The 15,013-nt window shown below is 49.5% G+C and overlaps 1 protein-coding gene across 2 annotated transcripts in view; it reads right to left on the reverse strand.

The window, feature by feature from the left end:
• Positions 1-15,013, reverse strand: part of VAMP2 (vesicle associated membrane protein 2) — a 69,694-nt gene that overhangs the window by 38,746 nt on the left and 15,935 nt on the right. The window lies entirely within an intron of this gene.

Consider the following 15,013-nt stretch of genomic DNA (forward strand, 5'->3'; position numbering starts at 1 on the left):
ATGTAGCAGAATATATATTGGCCTAAATTTGTGAAGAAATTCGATTTTTTTTAATTAGATGTGTTTTATAGCAGAAAGTAAAAAAGTATTGTTTTGTTTTGTTTTCCAAATTGTTGTTTTTTTTCTTCTTTATAGCACAAAAAAATAAAAAAGGTGATCAAATACCACCAAAATAAAGCTCTATTTGTGGGGGAAGAAATACTATGCATTTTGTTTGTGTACAGCGTCCCACGATCGCGCAAATTGTCAGTTAAAATAACGCAGTGCCGTATCGCAAAAAATGGCCTGGTCATGAAGGGGGGTAAATCTTCTGGAGGGCAATTGGTTAATAAAATACCAAAAAAAAAAAAAAACCTGTCATCATAAAAATCATCTTAATGTGATCAATTGATAATATATATCCACGGTAGTTCTTTATTTATATCACAACTTCAATCTTCTTGTAAGTGTGCTTCTCCTTTAAATATCAGTGCATAGAGTATCATGCGTGCCGGTCCATCATATACAATATAAACGCGCTCCGCCGCTGTTGTCTCGCCACTTTTCACTGCCGGTCATATTCCCTCCAGGATATGACCTACACTCAGGTGAGGTCAGCATGCGCAGTAAGCTGGGTCAATACACTGCAGCAATCCACCAGGAGAAGGGACCATCCACTCAGGATCCAGCCCATTCAGCAGAAAAGTCTACATACATAACCTGTCATGGTGTAACATTAACACACTCTCAGCTTTATTAACTAAAAGAATAACAACACTCACAAATATAGTGCACTAGATAAAGCACCCTTTTAAAATCTTCCAAGCATTGCTCCTTAAGGATAAACATCAATAAGAACCACATGTAAAATGGGCGACCTCAGACTTCGGGGCGTGATGATGAATATATACAGCTTGTCTGGGATTTCAGAAAAGAGAGGGCGGAGAGCTGAATCTACACTCTGCAGAGCTCAGTGAGGAGAGCTCTGAGAGCTGATTGGAGGGAATAGACACCCCCCCCCCCCCCTCTCACATGGCACACAGAAACAGATCTGAGGCTGTCAATCACACTCTGCAGAGCTCAGTGAGGAGAGCTCTGAGAGCTGATTGGCAAAACCTCATTTTGCAGCCCCCCTTGGCTCCACCCCTGACTCCACCCCCTTTTCCCTGCCCATGTATACCCCAGCTTTTTAATGAGGCGCCCATCAAATGCAGCCCCACCAGCACCCATCAAAAGGAGAGCCCGGAACAGCAGCATGCAATGCCTAGGTGCAGGGCGTGCATGACTTTGGGAGCAGTAGGGTTAACCAAGCTGGTAGGAGGGGTTGGAGTTAGCCGAGGGGGAGGTATTAAGGGAAGCCTTAAATGGGTAATCCCGCCCTGGGGGAGTAACAGAAGAGTGGAGGAAAGTTCAGAGCAGCATGGCAGAGATGGAGGAAATGATGGAGCAGCTGAAGGCAGAAGCGGCTGTGAGAGGGGCGGCCTGGCTACAGGACACGATCGCGGAGGCCATCCAGAGAGCGGGGCCAGCTCCGAGCGGGGGTGAGATCAGCACCAGCAGGGCGCGGCGTTCACGGCCACCCGAGCGGTTCTCCCCTGAACAGCGGAGGACGGATCAGCGGCAGCCTAGGGGTCCGGCCGGACTCCCGGTGGGCCCACCGGCGAAGCGAATGGCGGGAGGAGCAAGCGGAGGAGCGAGGGGGTCCTCAGCACAGCGGCCTGGAAGTGGAGAGGCCCGGGGAGCAGCGGTGCGGCCTAGGACCAGAGCGGAGGCGAGCGCAAGCCCCGCCCCCAGAAAAAGTATGGAGGAAGCACGGAGAGGAGCACATGGAGGGAGGCCTGGGCCTGCAGTTTCCGCGGCAGGGCATCACAGGAGGAGTGATCGGGGTCGGCCTGTTAGGGCAGCTAACCCGAACATCAGCAGGGCTGAGGCACAGTACGCCGGCCCGGGAAAAGCGAAGCAGAAGTCGGATGGCCGGAGAGATGCGGGGAGGCGGGGACAGCAAGGCCAAGCTCCAGCGGCAGCCACGGTGTCCAGGCCGGGTAGGCCCTCATCATCAGAAGAGGAGGTGGAGGAGCGCCATACAGCCCAAGAGTGGTCCGAGTCAGAGGAGGAGCCGAACCCGCCGTTCAGGAACACATCAGCGGTGGACACCAGAGGGTCGGCTGATGAGGTTACGCCTGTGCAGCCGGGTAAGTCACATTTCACACCATTTAATCGTGTTATACCTAGTACGGGGCCCAGTGGGGTAGGTACGAGCGGGGTTCATAGTGTAGAGGGATCGGAGGGAGGCAGGGAGTCCTCTGGTCTACTGGGTTTCTTGGCAGGTATAAAGGAGCTGGTGAAAAGATTTGAGACTCCCGCAGGACCGGTGGCATCCTGGATACCGCCGGTCGGGGGTGCTGGGGCATCAGGAATAGCGGCAGTGGGCCCTGGAACGGTGGCAGCACCCGTGGCGGTTGTACCGGTGAATGAGAGCACGCAAGGGACGGCAAAAACGGCGGCGGTGGTTGAGGCTGCGGGTAGGCAAGACATAACCAGGTTGGCTGACGCCGCAAAATGTGAGGTATATGTGTGCTATGAGGGACCGTTAGGGTCGCATTTGAAACAGGAGGTGCGTGAGAAGTTGTGGAAAGGTGAGTACGTGGAAATTTTTTCGCTGCTACCGTTGGAGAAATTCAACCTGGATAGGGTGAAGCCAGATGACTCCAAAAAGGAGGATGAAGAGAAGAGGAGGTACCGCTTGATACCGAGAACGTTTGCCAACTGGTTGCAGGCGTTTGCGATTATGGCAAGCGTCATCGGGGAAAAGCAACCTGAGCATTGCTCGGCTCTTTTCTGTTACCAGGATGCGATTGGAGAAGCGTATAGGGTCTATGGGGGTACAGCATGGCTAAGGTACGATGAGCAGTTTCGGCAGCGGAGGGCAGTGCGGCCGGCATTACGGTGGGACCATAAGGACATCAGCTTATGGATGAGATTGATGACTACGGCGAGGGCCTCCAATCAGTTTTTCAAGGGGGGACCGGCGGCCCTTCGGCACAGGGACAGTCGGTCGGAAACAAGAAGGGGTTGTGCTGGCAATACAACACAGGGAGCTGCAAGTTTGGCGCCAATTGTAAGTATAAACACGAGTGTTCAGGATGCGGGGGGTCTCACCCAGGATCTAGATGTTTTAAGCAGGGCAAGGGCCGTCCAGGAGAGGCTGCAAGCAAAAGGGAGGACCCCGGTGAGAGTGGAAAAGATGCGACCATTTCTAAGTAGGTATCCTGACAAGAAAGCTGCGCAATTGTTGGAGGAAGGTTTTTCGGTGGGTTTCAGGATCCCATGCTCATTAACGGTTATCCCCCCAGTGTCACGCAATTTAAAGTCTGCAATGCAACATCCGGAAGTAGTTAGGGAAAAACTGGGGAAGGAGGTTGCATTGGGGCGCATGGGCGGTCCATTCCCGGAGGCGCCATTTAAAGATTTGGTGGTTTCGCCTCTGGGGGTGGTTCCCAAAAAGGAACCGGGCAAATTCAGGCTTATTCACCACCTCTCCTTCCCTAGAGGGGGGTCCGTTAATGATGCCATAGATCAAGGGGAGTGTTCGGTGACTTACACTTCATTCGATGCGGCAGTGGGATGGGTACGGCGATATGGGAAAGGGGCCTTGATGGCTAAAGCGGATGTGGAATCCGCTTTTAGGCTGTTGCCGGTACACCCCGAGAGTTTTCGGTTATTGGGGTGTCATTGGGACAATGAATTCTATGTGGACCAATGCCTACCCATGGGTTGCTCGATATCGTGTGCGATATTTGAGCAATTCAGCTCATTTGTGGAATGGGTGGTACGAGAGGTGTCGGGGGTGAATTCTATAATTCATTACCTCGATGATTTTCTCTGTATGGGTCCGGCTTCTTCGCGCATCTGCGCTGTGCTCCTGGCCACACTGGAACACATTGCAGAAAAATTTGGCATTCCATTGGCTGCTGATAAAACGGAGGGACCTTGCACGGTCATCACGTTTTTGGGCATTGTCCTGGATTCGGAGGCGATGGAATGCAGGCTGCCGGACGATAAATTAGAAGACCTTAAAAGGGAAATAGCAGGGCTTTTGGGATTGCGTAAAGTACAGCTGCGGACGCTGCAATCGGTACTGGGCAAGCTTAATTTTGCATGCCGCATATTACCCATGGGGAGGGTGTTCAGTCGCCGGCTGGCGGCTAGCACGAGTGGAATCAAATCGCCAAAACATTTTGTGCGTCTAACCGAAGCGCACAGGGCAGATTTGAGGGTGTGGCATTCCTTTTTAGAGTCTTTTAATGGTAGGGCGTTTTGGATGTCGGGTCCAGTCAGCAATTTTGACTTGGAACTGTTCACGGACGCAGCGGGTTCCACGGGTTTTGGGGCATTTTTTCAGGGCCAGTGGAGCGCTGGGCCTTGGCCTCAGACCTGGGTTGAGGCAGGATTCACAAAGAATTTGGTGCTACTGGAATTGTTTCCAGTAGTACTGGCAGTGGAACTATGGGGTGCATCATTCAGGGATCTGAAGGTGCGATTCCATGGCGACAATATGGGGGTGGTGCAGGTGATTAACAGGAGTACGGCGTCCTCGCCGCCAGTGATTAAGCTGCTGCGGCATTTGGTCTTGCGCTGTCTGCAACTAAATGTGTTTGTGCATGCTGTACATTTACCGGGGGTTGAAAATGTCATCGCTGATGCGTTGTCTCGCTTCCAGTGGGACAGGTTCCGGGAGTTGGCGCCGGATGCGGAACAACAAGGGGTACCCTGTCCCGAATGGCTGTGGGAGATAGCATTTGCACCATAGCAGGATGGATAAAGAAGTCGGTGAGTAGGGCGACATGGGCAGCATACACGAAGGTATGGAAGGAATGGAGTGAGTTTGCAGATAGTGTGGGGGAGGATCCAGCTGGTCAGGACATGCGTTTGCTGGTACTGTATTATATATCGAGAAAATGGAGGAAGGTGTGTCCGCATCAATGGTTAACAAGAGGATAGCTGGTTTAGCGTTTCTTTTTAAGCTACAAGGTAGGCCAGATTGGACAAAGGATTTTTGGATAAGGCAGGCACTGAAGGGTTATAGGAAGTCGATTTCTCGACGAGATGCCAGGAGGCCAGTGACGTTTGAAATCCTGCAGGGGATAGTAAATCAGTTGTTTCAGGTGTGTACGTCCAGTTATGAAGTTGTGTTGTTTACGGCAGCCTTTTTATTGGCATTTTTTGGGGCATTTCGGATAGGGGAACTGGTCAGCCCTTCTAAAACCACACCAGGGGGGTTGATGTATCAGGAGATGTCATGGGGTGATGAGGGTTTGAAGTTGTGGCTACGGCGCTCAAAGACTGATCAACTAGGTAGGGGGAGCAGGGTTGAGGTGTATCCAATTGCGGGATCACTATTATGCCCGGTAACAGGGGTCAGGGAATTTTTGAAGGTCCGTCCTGCGATAATGGGCCCCTTGTTGCTCCATAAGGGGGGTGAGTTCTTGTCTAGATTTCAGTTTGTAACGGTTTTTAATAAATGTATTAAGGGGTTGGGGCTGGCAGAGAAGGGTTTTTCGTCTCACTCCTTTAGGATTGGGGCCGCTACGGAGGCAGCCAGAAATGGTATGGACGTGGAAGCAGTTAAGCGAATTGGGAGGTGGGAACTAATAGGTTCCGATCATACGTGCGCCCACATATGGTGGTAAACTTGTAGTAGGTTATAGGGGCTTGCGGTTTTGGTAAATGGGGGTAACAAGCAAATGTGGAACAAAACCGGGGCTCACGGTATGGTGTTTTTCTTTTGTGTTCTTCTATTTTCAGGTGCAGTGCCGGGGATGGTAGGGATAATGGGCCATTCCTATGTGGCTTGGGGGGCTCGGAGAGGGGACGCCCGCAAGGAGGGTAGGCAATTGGGTTTTAGCAAAAGGGAGGCCTGTGTTAAGTGGTTGGGGATCCCAGGCATGTTGTGGGGTAGATTGGTGCCGGAAGTGCATCGCTATGCACAAAGGGACAGTCCCCCGGACGTATCAGTCATCCATGTAGGAGGCAACGATTTGGGCTTAAGAGCCATGGTAGATATCTTGCGTGACATCATGCTCGATGTAGAGCGGTTAAAGCAAGCCTTCCTTAACATGATCATAGTCTGGTCTGACATGGTGGCTAGGATGTCATGGAGAATGGCCAGGTCGGTAGAGGGTGTGAATAGGGCCCGTAAGAAAATAAACAGGGCGGTTAGCAAGTTTGTGGTAAATAATGGGGGTGTGGCGGTTAGGCACCTTGAGCTAGAGTTTGAGACATGGAGGTATCTGAGAGCGGATGGAGTGCACTTGAATGAAGTTGGTATAGACTTGTGGGCATTAGGCCTACAAGACGGCATACAGAGAGCACTCCGGGTGTGGAGGGGCACCCATGATTAAGGTGTTATTCCTGGGTGCTGTGGCGGGCGTTGGTCTGTGCAAAAGAAGGAAAATTACTAAAGTAAGAGTTGGTTTGGCAGAAAAAGTTGATATGGGTCCTTATGGTGGTTCCCGGTTAACGGAGGTTAGCCGGGAAGTGATAATGGGGCACTGCGGTCATTGGTTAGTCTCTGTGCCAGCTTGTCGGCTTGAGGCCTATGGTATATATTTGATGGGGCCGCAGTGCAAGTGTGTTATGGACATGTTTTGATTATTAAGAGATTGCGCAGACCAACGCTTGAGATATTCAATTGCAGTTAATGTAAATATGTTTATATTTCTAATTAAAAGATTTATTTGTTTAAATAAAGTAGGCTGCTAAGGCCTTTTATTACTCCAATCTTGGTGTGGTCTTAGTTATTGGGGTAATGGGGTAAAAGATGGGGGTAAAAGGGTATGTTAAGCATATCTGTTATCCAACAGTCATGCAGCATATCAGTGCACCTATAAGTTCCCATCAGTGTTCTCTATCAGTGCCCATCAGTGCCACGCATCAGTGCCACTTATCAGTGCCCATCAGTGCTGCCTATCATTGCTTATCAGTGCCCATCAGTGCCACCTATCGGTGCTGCCTATCAGTACCCATCAGTGCTGCCTGTTATTGCTTATTAGTGCCCATCAGTGCTGCCCATCAGTGCCGCCTATCAGTGCCACCTATCAGTGCCAATTAGTGCTGCCTATCATTGCTTATCAGTGCCCATCAGTGCCATCTATCAGTGCTGCCTATCAGTGCCCTATCAGTGCTTATCTGTGCCCATCAGTGCCCATTAAGGTAAAAAATTCAAAATGTGTGAATCCTGGGTGAAAATGTGTCCAAAATGTATAAATAGACCCCTAAGTGTTATTTGGAAGTTTGATGTGACCCCTCCCCCACCGGCTGCCCCATATATGTGACAGTGCCAAGGTTTTCTTATATTGTGCTGCCACATTTTTTGCACTGCGTCGGTGCTTTGCGCCGGGAGCACGCTCAATTGTACTCCTCCAGCACTGTGACTGTCACTGACAACTCAGGGTCACATAGCAAAGATTGGGAGCTGGTAGAAGGCGCTGCAGATCATGTGGTCCCTGTGATAGCCAATCACAGTGATCGCATGAGTAGAAAAGCTCATCAAACTCCTCTGGTGTTTACAACCCTTAAAGGCCCCCCCAAGGGGCACCTGCCGCCGCTGCCATAGAGGTGAAAGGCAAAGTGCAGCATCAACACTGCACAAGATTTTGTTTTACAATTTAAAGACAAACTCCAAGTGGATATAAAGCATCCGCAAGACCTGATCTAGATATAAAGACCGCCTGAAGCTTCCTGGCACTAGAATTTACAAGCTATGCCGGGGCACACTTTATATGCAAATACCGACTTCTCTCCAAGTCAGCACTTAAATGCCCCGCCCCCCCAACATCCCACAATGCAATGCCAAGGGGTTCAGCTACAGACAGGGCCATTCATGTTCTCTGGTTCTATGAGGACATTGTACATGGTCAGATCGGCAACAAAGTGTCTTTAGAAATCATACACACAGCATAAAAGACGTCTTATCCAGAATCCTGAGACGTACAAAGTACCAGGCTTATCTATAGTGTAAATCCCTACAATGTATGGATCGAATACTAGAACATGTCCCGTATTGTACAACCCCATGTACACTATAGTACCAAAAGTATTGGGACACCTGCCTTCACAGGCACCTGAACTTTAATGGCGTCCAAGTCTCAGTCTGTAGGGTTCAATACTGAGTTGGCCCACGCTTTGCAGCTATAACAAATGATTTGGACCAGTGCACAAAACAAGGTCCATCGGGTCGAGGTCAGGACTCTGTGCAGGCCAGTCAAGTTCCTCCACCCCAAACTCGCTCATCCATGTCTTTATGGACCTTGCTTTGTGCACTGGTCCAAATCATTTGGTGGAGGGGGATTATGATGTGGGTTGTTTTTCAGAGGTTGGGTTTGGCCCCTTAGTTCCAGTGAAGGGAACTCTTAAGGCGTCAGGATACCAAGACATTTTGAACAATTTCATGCTCCCAACTTTGTGGGAACAGTTTGGGGATGGCCCCTTCCTGTTCTAACATGACTGTGCACCAGTGTACAAAACAAGGTCCATAAAGACATGGAGGAGCAAATTTGGGGTGGAGGAACTTGACCTGACCTCAACCCGATAGAACACCTTTGGGATGAATTAGAGTGGAGAGTGCGAGCCAGGCCTTCTCGTCCAACATCAGTGCCTGACCTCACAAATGCGCTTCTGGAAGAATGGTCAAACATTCCCATAGACACACTCCTAAAGCTTGTGGACAGCCTTCCCAGAAGAGTTGAAGCTGTTATAGCAGCAAAGGGTGGGCCAACTCAATACTGAACCCTACGGACTAAGACGGGGATGCCATTAAAGTTCATGCGTGTGTAAAGGCAGGCGTCCCAATACTTTTGGTAATATAGTATAGATCCATCACTAAAAGGACTGAGAAAACCTCATCACCGCGTGTCACAGAAATCAGACATTATTTGTAACTTGTACATTGTGATACAGAGAATGGTTTCCTGGCTAAACAGATCTCCTCCACCTACAGATGTGTCTGAGTGATCAATACACAGTGTGATATCAATGGTGGGAGAGGGACAGACAGAGATGACCTGTTTAGATAAATACAAAGAGAGGACAGAGAGATCTCACCGCTACATAGAGGGATGGCAGAAAGAGGAAAGGAGGGACAAATGGAGAGAGGAAGGGAGAGAAGAATAGAGAGAGGAAGGAAGAGAGGAAGGGAGAGAAGAATAGAGAGAGGAAGGAAGAGAGGAAGGGAGAGAAGAATAGAGAGAGGAAGGAAGAGAGGAAGGGAGAGAAGAATAGAAAGAGGAAGAAAGAGAGGAAGGGAGAGAGGAATAGAGAGCGGAAGGAAGAGAGGAAGGAAGAGAGGAAGGAAGAGAAGAATGGAGAGAAGAATGGAGAGAGGAAGGAAGAGAACGAGGAAGAGAGTAAAAGAGAGAGGAAGGGAGAGAAGAATAGAGAGAGGAAGGAAGAGAGGAAGGGAGAGAAGAATAGAGAGAGGAAGGAAGAGAGGAAGGGAGAGAAGAATAGAGAGAGGAAGGAAGAGAGGAAGGGAGAGAAGAATAGAGAGAGGAAGGAAGAGAGGAAGGGAGAGAGGAATAGAGAGCGGAAGGAAGAGAGGAAGGAAGAGAGGAAGGAAGAGAAGAATGGAGAGAAGAATGGAGAGAGGAAGGAAGAGAACGAGGAAGAGAGTAAAAGAGAGAGGAAGGGAGAGACAAATGGAGAGAGGAAAGGAGAGACGAATAGAGAGAGGAAGGAAGAGAGGAAGGAAGAGAGGAAGGGAGAGAAGAATAGAGAGAGGAAGGAAGAGAGGAAGGAAGAGAGGAAGGAAGAGAGGAAGGGAGAGAAGAATGGAGAGAGGAAGGAAGAGAGGAAGGGAGAGAAGAATAGAGAGAAGAATGGAGAGAGGAAGGAAGAGAACGAGGGAGAGAGGAAAAGAGAGAGGAAGGGAAAGAAGAATAGAGAGAATAATGGAGAGAGGAAGGGAGAGAATACAGAGAGAAAGCAAGAGACAAATGGAGAGAGGAAGGGAGAGAAGAATAGAGAGAAGAAGGAAGAGAGGAAGGTAGAGAAGAATAGAAAGAAGAATGGAGAGAGGAAGGAAGAGAAGAAGGGAGAGAGGAAAGGAGAGAGGAAGGGAGAGAATATAGAGAAGAACGGAGAGAGGAAGGAAGAGAAGAAGGGAGAGAGGAAGGGAGAGAGGAAAGGAGAGAGGACTACAAAGAGGAAGGGAGAGAGGAAAGGAGATAAGAATGGAGAGAGGAAGGGAGAGAAGAATAGAGAGAGGAAGAAAGAGAAGCATGGAGAGAGGAAGGAAGAGAAGAATGGAGAGAGGAAAGGAGAGACGGGAGAGAAGGGAGAGGAGAAGGGAGAGGAGAAGGAAGAGAGGAAGGGAGAGGAGAATGAAGAGAGGAAGGGAGAGAAGAATGGAGAGAGGAAGGGAGAGAAGGAGGGAGAGAGGAAGGAAGAGAGAGAGGAAGGGAGAGAAGAATGGAGAGAGGGAGGGAGGGAGAGAAGTGAAAGAGGAAAGAAGAGAGGAAGGGGGAGGGGAAGAAAGAGAAGAATAGAGAGAGGAAGGGAGAGAAGAATGGAGAGAGGAATGGAGAGAAGAATCGAGAGAGGAAGGGAGTGAAGAAGGAGGAGAAGAAGGGAGAGAGGAAGGGAGAGGAGAATGGAGAGAGGAATGAGGAGAGAGGGAGGGAGAGAGAGAGGGAGGGAGGGAGAGAAGTGAAAGAGGAAAGAAGAGAGGAAGGGAGAGGGGAAGAAAGAGAAGAATGGAGAGAGGAAGAAAGAAAGTAAAGTAAAGAGGAATGGAGAGAGGAATGGAGAGACGAAGAAAGAGAGTAAAGGACAGAGGAATGGAGAGAGGAAGGGAGAGAAGAATGGAGAGAGGAGGGGAGAGAAGAATGGAGAAAAGACTGGAGAGGGGAAGGTAGAGAAGAATGGAGAGGGGAAGGGAGAGAAGAATGAAGAGGGGAAGGGAGAGAAGAATGGAGAAGGGAAGCGAGAGAAGAATGGAGAGGGGAAGGGAGAGAAGAAAGGAGAGAGGAAGGCAGAGAAGAAGGGAGAGAGGAAGGGAGAGAAGAAGGGAGAGAGGAAGGGAGAGACGAAGGAAGAGAGTAAAGGAGAGAGGAATGGAGAGAGGAAGGGAGAGAAGAAGGGAGAAAAGAATGGAGAGGGGAAGGGAGAGAAGAATGGAGAGGGGAAGGGAGAGAAGAATGGAGAGGGGAAGGGAGAGAAGAATGGAGAGAGGAAGGAAGAGAGGAAGGAAGAGAGGAAGGGAGAGAAGAATAGAGAGAAGAATGGTGAGAGGAAGGAAGAGAACGAGGGAGAGAGGAAAAGAGAGAGGAAGGGAGAGAAGAATAGAGAGAATAATGGAGAGAGGAAGGGAGAGAATACAGAGAGGAAGGAAGAGACAAATGGAGAGAGGAAGGGAGAGAAGAATAGAGAGAAGAAGGAAGAGAGGAAGGTAGAGAAGAATAGAGAGAAGAATGGAGAGAGGAAGGAAGAGAAGAAGGGAGAGAGGAAAGGAGAGAGGAAGGGAGAGAATAGAGAGAAGAATGGATAGAGGAAGGAAGAGAAGAAGGGAGAGAGGAAGGGAGAGAGGAAAGGAGAGAGGACTAAAAGAGGAAGGGAGAGAGGAAAGGAGATAAGAATGGAGAGAGGAAGGGAGAGAAGAATAGAGAGAGGAAGAAAGAGAAGCATGGAGAGGGGAAGGAAGAGAACAAAGGAGAGACGGGAGAGAAGGGAGAGGAGAAGGGAGAGGAGAAGGAAGAGAGGAAGGGAGAGGAGAATGGAGAGAGGAAGGGAGAGAAGAATGGAGAGAGGAAGGGAGAGAAGAAGGGAGAGAGGAAGGAAGAGAGGAAGGAGGAGAAGAAGGGAGAGAGGAAGAAAGAGAGAGAGGAAGGGAGAGGAGAATGGAGAGAGGAATGAAGAGAGAGGGAGGGAGAGAGAGAGGGAGGGAGGGAGAGAAGTGAAAGAGGAAAGAAGAGAGGAAGGGAGAGGGGAAGAAAGAGAAGAATGGAGAGAGGAAGAAAGAGAGTAAAGTAAAGAGGAATGGAGAGAGGAAGGGAGAGACGAAGGAAGAGAGTAAAGGAGAGAGGAATGGAGAGAGGAAGGGAGAGAAGAATGGAGAGGGGAAGGGAGAGAAGAATGGAGAGGAGAAGGGAAAGAAGAATGGAGAGAGGAAGGGAGAGAAGAATAGGGAGAGGAAGGGAGAGAAGAATGGAGAGAAGAATGGAGAGGGGAAGGGAGAGAGGAAGGGTGAGAAGAATGGAGAGGGGAAGGGAGAGAAGAATGGAGAGAGGAAGGGAGAGAAGAATGGAGAGGGGAAGGGAGAGAAGAATGGAGAGTGAAAGGGAAAGAGGAATGGAGAGGGGAAGGGAGAGAAGAATGGAGAGCAAAAGGGAGAGAAGAATGGAGAGCGGAAGGGAGAGAAGAAGGGAGAGAAGAATGGAGAGGGGAAGGGAGAGAAGAATGGAGAGCGGAATGGAGAGAAGAATGGAGAGCGGAAGGGAGAGAAGAATGGAGAGCGGAAGGGAGAGAAGAAGGGAAAGAAGAATGGAGAGAGGAAGAGAGAGAAGAATGGAGAGCGGAAGGGAGAGAAGAATGGAGAGCGGAAGGGAGAGAAGAATGGAGAGGGGAAGGGAGAGAAGAATGGAGAGCGAAAGGGAGAGAAGAATGGAGAGCGGAAGGGAGATAAGAATGGAGAGAGGAATGGAGAGCGGAAGGGAGAGAAGAATGGAGAGGGGAAGGGAGAGAAGAAGGGAGAGAAGAATGGAGAGAGGAAGGGAGAGAAGAATGGAGAGCGGAAGGGAAAGAAGAATGGCGAGAAGAATGGAGAGGGGAAGGGAGAGAGGAAGGGAGAGAAGAATGGAGAGAGGAAGGGAGAGAAGAATGGAGAGGGGAAGGGAGAGAAGAAGGGAGAGAAGTATGGAGAGGGGAAGGGAGAGAAGTATGGAGAGCGGAAGGGAGAGAAGTATGGAGAGCGGAAGGGAGAGAAGAAGGAGAGAGGAAGGGAGAGAAGAATGGAGAGGGGAAGGGAGAGAAGAATGGAGAGGGGAAGGGAGAGAAGAATGGAGAGCGGAAGGGAGAGAAGAAGGAGAGAGGAAGGGAGAGAAGAATGGAGAGGGGAAGGGAGAGAAGAATGGAGAGGGGAAGGGAGAGAAGAATGGAGAGGGGAAGGGAGAGAAGAATGGAGAGCGGAAGGGAGAGAAGAAGGAGAGAGGAAGGGAGAGAAGAATGGAGAGGGGAAGGGAGAGAAGAATGGAGAGAGGAAGGGAGAGAAGAATAGAGAGAAGAATGGAGAGGGGAAGGGAGAGAAGAATGGAGAGCGGAAGGGAGAGAAGAATGGAGAGAGGAAGGGAGAGAAGAATGGAGAGAGGAACGGAGAGAAGAATGGAGAGGGGAAGGGAGAGAAGAATGGAGAGAGGAAGGGAGAGAAGAATAGAGAGAGGAAGGGAAAGAAGAATGGAGAGAAGAATGGAGAGGGGAAGGGAGAGAGGAAGGGTGAGAAGAATGGAGAGAGGAAGGGAGAGAAGAATGGAGAGGGGAAGGGAGAGAAGAAGGGAGAGAAGTATGGAGAGGGGAAGGGAGAGAAGTATGGAGAGCGGAAGGGAGAGAAGAAGGAGAGAGGAAGGAAGAGAAGAATGGAGAGGGGAAGGGAGAGAAGAATGGAGAGGGGAAGGGAGAGAAGAAGGAGAGAGGAAGGGAGAGAAGAATGGAGAGAGGAAGGGAGAGAAGAATGGAGAGAGGAAGGGAGAGAAGAATGGAGAGGGGAAGGGAAAGAAGAATGGAGAGGGGAAGGGAGAGAAGAATGGAGAGGGGAAGGGAGAGAAGAATGGAGAGTGGAAGGGAGAGAAGAATGGAGAGAGGAAGGGAGAGAAGAATGGAGAGAGGAAGGGAGAGAAGAATAGAGAGAGGAAGGGAAAGAAGAATGGAGAGGGGAAGGGAGAGAGGAAGGGAGAGAAGAATGGAGAGAGGAAGGGAGAGAAGAATGGAGAGGGGAAGGGAGAGAAGAAGGGAGAGAAGTATGGAGAGGGGAAGGGAGAGAAGTATGGAGAGCGGAAGGGAGAGAAGAAGGAGAGAGGAAGGGAGAGAAGAATGGAGAGGGGAAGGGAGAGAAGAATGGAGAGGGGAAGGGAGAGAAGAATGGAGAGTGGAAGGGAGAGAAGAAGGAGAGAGGAAGGGAGAGAATAATGGAGAGAGGAAGGGAGAGAAGAATGGAGAGAGGAAGGGAGAGAAGAATGGAGAGGGGAAGGGAAAGAAGAATGGACAGGGGAAGGGAGAGAAGAATGGAGAGGGGAAGGGAGAGAAGAATGGAGAGTGGAAGGGAGAGAAGAATGGAGAGAGGAAGGGAGAGAAGAATGGAGAGAGGAAGGGAGAGAAGAATGGAGAGAGGAAGGGAGAGAAGAATGGAGAGAGGAAGGGAGAGAAGAATGGAAAGAAGAATGGAGAGGGGAAGGGAGAGAAGAAGGGAGAGAAGTATGGAGAGGGGAAGGGAGAGAAGTATGGAGAGGGGAAGGGAGAGAAGAATAGAGAGAGGAAGGGAGAGAAGAATAGAGAGAGGAAGGGAGAGAAGAATACATTCATAAATATGAGAGCTGATTTGCCACTATAAGTAGATACAGAGAGAGGACAGAGGAGGATAACACACAGACAGAAGAGATCTATAGAGAGGTGATGAGATCTGACAGATACATGGGAGAATCACACAGGGAGAGACAGACAAGAGAACACAGAGAATTAGAGAGGAGTAGAGAGAGAGGAACACACATATAGAAGGAAGTTACAGATTGATCGATCCCATAAATATACATATAAAAGCAGAAATATATTTAGGATGAAAGACGGCTGACTAGATAAAAGCTAAATATAGCTAATCATTGAATGATCGATGTATCAATCAGTATAAACAGCTGGATAATCATATAGAGATAGAACAGAGGTACACATTAATCAGAACTAGAAGACGGATGACACTAATAGAATAGATGAGAAGTAATGTGTGAAGGGTGAGTGTACATATATAATATATAATGACACGTATATCTCACAC

Source organism: Aquarana catesbeiana, linkage group LG03, assembly GCF_042186555.1.
Source record: "Aquarana catesbeiana isolate 2022-GZ linkage group LG03, ASM4218655v1, whole genome shotgun sequence".
NCBI classification, from domain to species: Eukaryota; Metazoa; Chordata; class Amphibia; order Anura; family Ranidae; genus Aquarana; species Aquarana catesbeiana.